Raw genomic sequence first — 7,309 nt, forward strand, 5'->3', positions numbered from 1 at the left:
GCAACAAATGTACAAATGTGCTTGACACAATGGATGGATAGATAGATTGTGATAAGATCTGGACGAACCCCCAATAAAATGATTTAAAAAAAGAAGAAGAACCAACAACCAATGCAAGGTCTACCTCGGCAAAGTGGTTACACGTTGGGCTGTGATGCATAAGGTCTATAGTTTGAAACCATGAGCTGCTCCTCAGATGAGGGACAGGGCTTTCTTCTCCAGTAAACACTTGAAGTCTTGGAAACTCACAGCCAGTTCTAATCAGGTATGAACTAGCATAGACTTGATGGCAGTGAGTTTGGGGTTTTGGTCTTTCACTGACCGTAATAATTCCAACTGTCACACATGTGACTGAACTCTTCATCTCTTCCAGAATCCTCTTTTCTTTCACTGCTAGACACTCTTCCTCCATGAGGACTTTCCCAGCAGCCACTAGAGTGCTCAGGGGTCACGCCCTTTTCTTGTTCTTCTAAAACATGTAATGACAATTACATCTTGTTTTTCTGATTTTAGATCTCTTGCTTGTTCTTAACTCCCACTGCCTTGGATCATGCCTGGGCATTGAGTTAACAAGCATGCCCACGCCAAAGTTCAAAGTAGCTAGAAGCACATGTGGAAATGAAGGTTATGGTACAAGATGCTTACTCATAATCAGTAGTTTGGTGGGGTGTAGACAGCAGAAGCAAGCAGAGGGTGAGATCAAGCTGCGGGTCAGGATTGACAAAGTCTTTGCCGACTCACCTTGGAGTTTCGATAGAATATTTCTCATCCCAGTTGTACCCCTTTAAGCCCAGATGGCAAGGTTTCTAGATAGGGTCCTGGCTCAGTGAAAGATGGGGCTTATCCCAGATTGGGCATAATCTCAACAGGAGGGCACCATGCAGTTGAGACGGGCTCTACAGAGGTGACAGTCGGGGGGTGTCTGCTGATCTCACCTCCTGTACCTAGTCATTCCCAGAAGTGAGAAGCGTCTCCATGTCTGCCACAATCTACCTGTTTGCTCTCAGTAGTTACCAATGATGCCGCCAACAGGAGTGTTTACAAGACATTAGAAAGCCGAAGAAAAGGAAAAGTTAGAGTATTTCTCTCCCATTTTTTCCCTCCTCTTTCGTGGGATTTCCACCCTGGTTCAGGTCCTTCTGGAAAGCCTTGTTATCTGTACGTCTGGCATGCATTAGACCACCAACCAACCAGTTGTCATCCATTCATGAAGACTCCATGTGTCAGAGAGGACTCCATAAGTTTGGGGACAATTTTTTTAAAAATAAAATCACCGGGCCTTTTTTCCAAGCACCTCTGTGGACTCACACTTCCAACCTTTTGCTTATCAGCCAATCATGTTAACCATTTATATCACCCAAGGACTCCATCCAGTAAGCAGGCAGTTTACCTTTTGCTGAGTGGTTCCAACAAGTGGTCTTGGGTAACACCCCTGCCTCTCTTTGCTCCTCTAGACTCGAGGATCATAGTAGCTCCAAACAGCTACCTCGTAGTCACTTCACCATTTGCTGGTTTGCTTCTTAAGTCTTCCGTCAGCAGTGCGATAACCCACTGGTGTAGAACGCCCTCTGGAGTATTGAGGATGATTTTGGTTTACCTCATTCCAAACCAAACTTACTGCCACCAAGTCAATTCTGGCCCATAGCAACCCTGTAGGGCAGGGTTGAACTGCCTCTGTGGGTTTCTGAGACTGTAATTCCTTACAGAAGTAGAAAGCCTTATCTTCTGTAGAGCAGCTGGTGGATTCAAACGGTTAACATTGCAGTTAGTAGCTCAATGCATAACCACAACAGAGCTCCTCAAAGGTTCATTAGAAAGCCAGGATAAATAGAAGATCAAAATCAAGGTGCTCTATGTAAAGGAATTTGGAGGACAGTACCATCTGTCCTAGAAAAGCCACAGGTCCCTCCGAGTACATTCTCAAACCCAGAATCGATGATCCTCAATTGCTACTTTACAGATTGCCTCAACTGTTGTTGTTGTTGGATGTCCTCAATACAGTCCCAGCCCATAGTGACCATATGCACAACAGAATGAAAATATTGCCTGATCTTGAACATCTTCATAATTGTTCTTATTCTCGAGCCCATTTTTGTAGCCAGTGTGACTCCATTTCCATGAGGGCCTGGATTTCTCCTGACGACAAGTCTAAAGTGTGTAAGACCAAGTCTCACCATCCTTACCTCTAAGGAGCACTCTGCCTTTACTTCCTTCAAGACCGATTTGTTCGTCCTTTGGGCAGTCCACATTCTCTGCCAGCACCACAATTCAAACACATCGATTCTTCTTTGGTCTTCTTTATTCCCTGCCCAATTTCCACATACCCCCATTGCTGGAGGCAATGCACGGCTGCCGATCACAGCACTATGCATGCTAGAAGCCCTCACAACCTAATGATATGACAATATAGCAGGTAATCAGCCACCTCTATACTATTAGGGTATCCTTTGTTAAACCCCTTCTTATATGCCCAGTGCAGAAATATGCACGGTTTATCTGAAAATCAGGTGATAAATTAGTGCAACGGGTCATTTTTAGATAGCTATACTATTAGATGCATATACACAACCTAACAGACAGTGTTTACCACTGGTTCTTTCCATGTTCATCTCTTTCATTGGAGTATGAGCTCTGTGATGGCAATAATTCTCTGAGAAAATATGTGGCATATAATGCTGTTATTATTTGGTGCCACCAAGCCAATTCTGATTCATAGTGACCTTACTAAGTGCAGTATAACAAAAACTTCCCACCCCAAAATATCCTCACAATTCTTGCAATGTAGGAGCCCACTGTGGCCGCCACACCGTTAATCCATCTTGTTGAGGCACTTTCTCTGTTTCAATGACCCTCCATTTTATCGAGCATGATGTCTTCCTCCGGCAACCGGTCTCTCCTAGAAACAGGTCCAAAGAGCATGAGGCGAAGTCTCACAGCCTCACTTCAAAAGAGCATCCCAGATGTGCTTCATTCAAGACAGATTGATTTATTCTTCTGGCATCCATCGTATATGAAATCTTCTTCCCCCGTACTATAATTGGCATGTCGTAGATATTCATGGGCTCTCCCTTTTAAAAAATACATAATATTAAATATGGGAGTTTAAAAAGTCTATTTTCTTCTTTTTATTTTTTTTGGCTTGCCTTTGCTGTCTGTCAGCTTGCCATACTATGGTGGCTTCATATTGCTGTGTTGCTGAAGGCTGTGCCACTAATTCAAATATCATGAGGCTCACTCCCGTGGACAGATTTCGATAGGCCTCCAGACAAAGAGAGCATAAGAAAAAAATGTCTTCAGTCTAATGCTGAAAACAGCTAATGAAAGTCGTATGGGTTCAGAGCAAAACAATGTCGAACGCACTTGCTGACGGTGTGGGTTAGTCTAGGTCAACTGGAGAACAGAATCCAGAGACACTCATTTGCACTTAAGAGAGAGTTTTAGATACAAGGGTAATTGGATATTAAGAAAACTTCCTGGCCCATAAGTTTGATATTAGCTCATATGTCCAATATTAGTCCATAAATTCTTCTACAGACTCACATGGCACATGCAATGATGCCAAAAACGGGAAGATCACAGGCCCCTGGGTGAAAAGTCTTGTGGAAACATCTCAGCACTGGCATGGCTCTCCATGTGGCTACTCCAGCGCCAGGGCTCTGGCTGCTATCAGTATACAGGAGTTTCATGTGGCTTGTCAACAGAATGTGTAGCAGAGAGATTGTGTGTCCCGCCTCCAGGGAGGAAGACAGGAATTCCCAGAATCCTCAGGTGAAGGCCATGCCCACACAGAGGCATCATTGGCTATGACCTGATGGAGAGAATAGACTCCACTCCTTCATTCAAGTTGACGGGAGATTATGTAACTGCCACACTATGCGACATAAGGAGAGATCAATCACTGGAGAAGGGTATTATGTTGGGTGAAGTAGAGTCTTAACAGCAGCAAGAGAACTGGGTGAGACAAGTGGCACAATAGCAGCAGCTATGGATTCAGACATGCTAGCAATCTTGAGGATGATGCAGGGCCAAGCAACATTTCATTCTGTTGGACATTAAGTCCTCATGAATAGGAGTTGATTTGACAGCAGCTACCTACCCTTTCTTATCTATTCAAATAATATGGCTGTGGTGCAGGAAGGTAAAAAATGAGAGGTTCAAGTATACAATTCCATTATGAAGGATCAGTATATTAATATGAATCATCAAAGAGAATGCAAGATTTCCTCTTGGGAAATATAAGAAAGGTAATGTTTAAACAGGCTTAATAACATTCTAACTTTTCTCCCTAATAGGCACCAATGACAGCAACAATGGGATATCGCCTTTCTTCAAGTGAATGATTATTCTTGACAAGAGAGGTATACACAGGGCTTTTAAGTCAGTTATATTAAATGAAAGAAAAGAAAGCAATGTCTTAGCTGAAATCAAAGGAAAGAAGCAAAAAGAAAGAAACCATTTGATGTGACTGAATAGTTATTTTGCTCAACTTTAAAATTACAATATCACTTTTTTGGAAAGGGAAACCATGCCAGTCGGTAGCTGGGAAGAGTTCTTTATTCAGGGAAGGGGAAAAAAAAGGAAAGAAAGAACAATTATGGAACAATTACAGTGCATGAAGGACTGTGCTTCATGTATTCAAATACATTTTATTATTCCAACCCTAAAATAAATCTTTATGATAGATTATTGTTGCACATCCTCAAGAAGAGAATGGAGGTCTGTTGAGATACAGTTTATTGGCCCAAAGTAATAGTGTCAAAATCCAAGCATGTGGAAAAATTCTATCATTAGCACTTAGGAAGATGCAATCTAAACAATAATGAAGTATCATCTAACCTCAGCATGAATGCCGCTATTCCAAAAAGTATAAGACAACAATGTTGGTGAGACTATAGTGATTGGAACTCTCATACACTACTGGTGGGACTATTGAATGGTTTAATCACTGTACAAAACAAGGAGGTGCTTCCTTAAGAAGCTGGAATTAGAAATACCATATGATCCGGCAATCCCACTCCTAAGACTACATCCTGCACAAATAAAAGCCATGACATGAACGGATATACGCACATCTGTTTCATCACAGCACAACTCACAGGAGCAGAAAGACAGAAATGGTCACAAATAGAAGAAAGGATAAACAAAGTAAAATATTTATGAGTCTACCCCCACCCCCAATAAACAGGAATTTTTTTTCAAAGCTATGCATTTAAATCTTTTTAGAAAACAACCTTATCACCTTCAAAGTACTCTCCATTACACTTAGTATATTTGTCAAATCTATGATTCCATTCTTGGAAAACATTTTCAGACTCATCTGTTTAGATGGCCGACAGCACTTCCCTCATTTTTTTCTCCAAGTCTTCTAATCACTGACCTTTCACGTCCCTCTTCATTCACGGAAACAAAAAGAAATCGCAAGGAGCAAGGTCAGGTGAGTAAGGTGCATGGGGCAAAAGAGGCTGTTTTTTGCCAAAAACTGGCTCACTGAGATGGCTGGGTGAGCAGATGCATTGTTGTGGTGGCAAAAACAGTGCCCCGTCAGACACAATTCAGGCCTTTACTGTTGCACACTGTTAGGCAATCGTTTCAGAACCTCTACATAGAAAGCGTGACTAGCACTCTGACGTGATGGAACCAGCTCCACATGCACTAGGAGCCGACATTTTCATGCATTTCTTGAAGGTGATGGACACTGAGAACGACGTTTGTCATCAAGTGACATTTCACCACTTTTTAAAAAGAGAAAACCACTTGTACACTTGAGTTTTTCCCATAGCGCTATCCTTTTAAGCTGTGTTCAACATCACAACAGTTTCTGTGGCATTTTTGCCAAGCAGGAAACAAAATTTCACAGCTGCACACTGCTCTCTTAAATTGGCCATCACAAAAAAGAGATGTGAGCAAAACTGCTTTCATGAAAAAATTCACTGTGACCAGAATCTTCTCAGGCCATGCCACTGGGTGCACTAACTTAGAGCAATGTTGCATGATACTTGCCTAACGGGAAAATGTGTACTACAAAAGCCCAGCACAATTCCTTTTTTGTTTTTTTGGTTGTTTTTTTGCAGAGGGGTGGGGTGTTCCCCCTCATACACACGATGGAACATCATTCAATTTTAAAGAGTAAATATGAGTCTGTGAATACTTCCTAACCCAAAGGAGCCTGGAAGACATTATTCTGAATGAAAGTAGTCGATCACAAAAGGACAAATAGTTCATGAGACCACCATTGTAAAAAGTTAAGAAAATAGTTTGTCCCAGAAAGAAAAAAATCTTTCAGGGAGGGCAAAGGAGGGTGAAAGGGTGAAGGGAAAGTCCAGATCCAATAGGAGGGAGGTCAGCGCAGAATGGTCAAGGCAAAGGAAGACACTGAGAGGACATGCAAGTGAAAGGCACCAAAATCAAAGATCACATGCCCAACTTTGCAATGATAGTAACAGAAATAATCTACAAGTGCGTACATAGATAGGCACTCAAGCTGAAAAGGGTTAGGGAGAAGCATGGGACTTTACTCATGAATATAAATAGATTTAAAAATATTTCTAAAAGTATTTATGAGTGCTCCAAATACATTCATGAATATAGCAGAGCACACAGCAGACAAAGTTATAAAACTTCTTAGCTATAACCAAACACCTTGAGATGGAAGACCTGAGGGCTCAGGATTATAATCTCAGAAAAAAGTCAACGTCAGTTGTCAAAACATAACCCACAAAGACAACGTTCTGCCTCCTATGTTGGCACGTGGTGACTAGAACCTTGGGAGCTGGTCAGGGACCATTTGAGATGCAAGTATCAGTCTCTTCCTGTCTGAAGTAGAGAAGGTTGAAGAAAGTCAAAGGAAATAATTAGCCCAAAGGACCACATGAACCCGTCTTTATGGCCCTGAGAACAAAAACAGAATGGTGCCACTGCACTGACAACTATGAATAAGAGACCCTGAATCGAGAGGTAAAAATAATGTTGAGCAAAACTCAAAATAAATAATAACAAATTTAAAAAGAACAGCTTACAGGTCTGATATAGAATGGTGGAAGCCCTGAAACTGTGGCCCTTACACGCCCTGGAACTGAACTCACCCTGAGGTAGTTTATTGTGCCTACCTGGCCAATAAACACATGTGGGGTTAATTGAAGGGCGGAGGGATAAATGGCTCAGTGAGCTTCGCCTTTCTACTTCTCAGGTCTCTTGCTTTGCCATGGTCAGACCAGGGTGCAGCTACCTTAGCCAGTTTCCTGCTTTAGCTGGCAAGGCTCACTTCCTGCAAGACATCCCTGAGAAGAAGCCACATGGACCTACCCCGATG

The sequence above is a fragment of the Echinops telfairi genome, unplaced genomic scaffold (assembly GCF_000313985.2).
Source record: "Echinops telfairi isolate 266 unplaced genomic scaffold, ASM31398v2 ScPeMD7_4;HRSCAF=17, whole genome shotgun sequence".
NCBI classification, from domain to species: domain Eukaryota; kingdom Metazoa; phylum Chordata; class Mammalia; order Afrosoricida; family Tenrecidae; genus Echinops; species Echinops telfairi.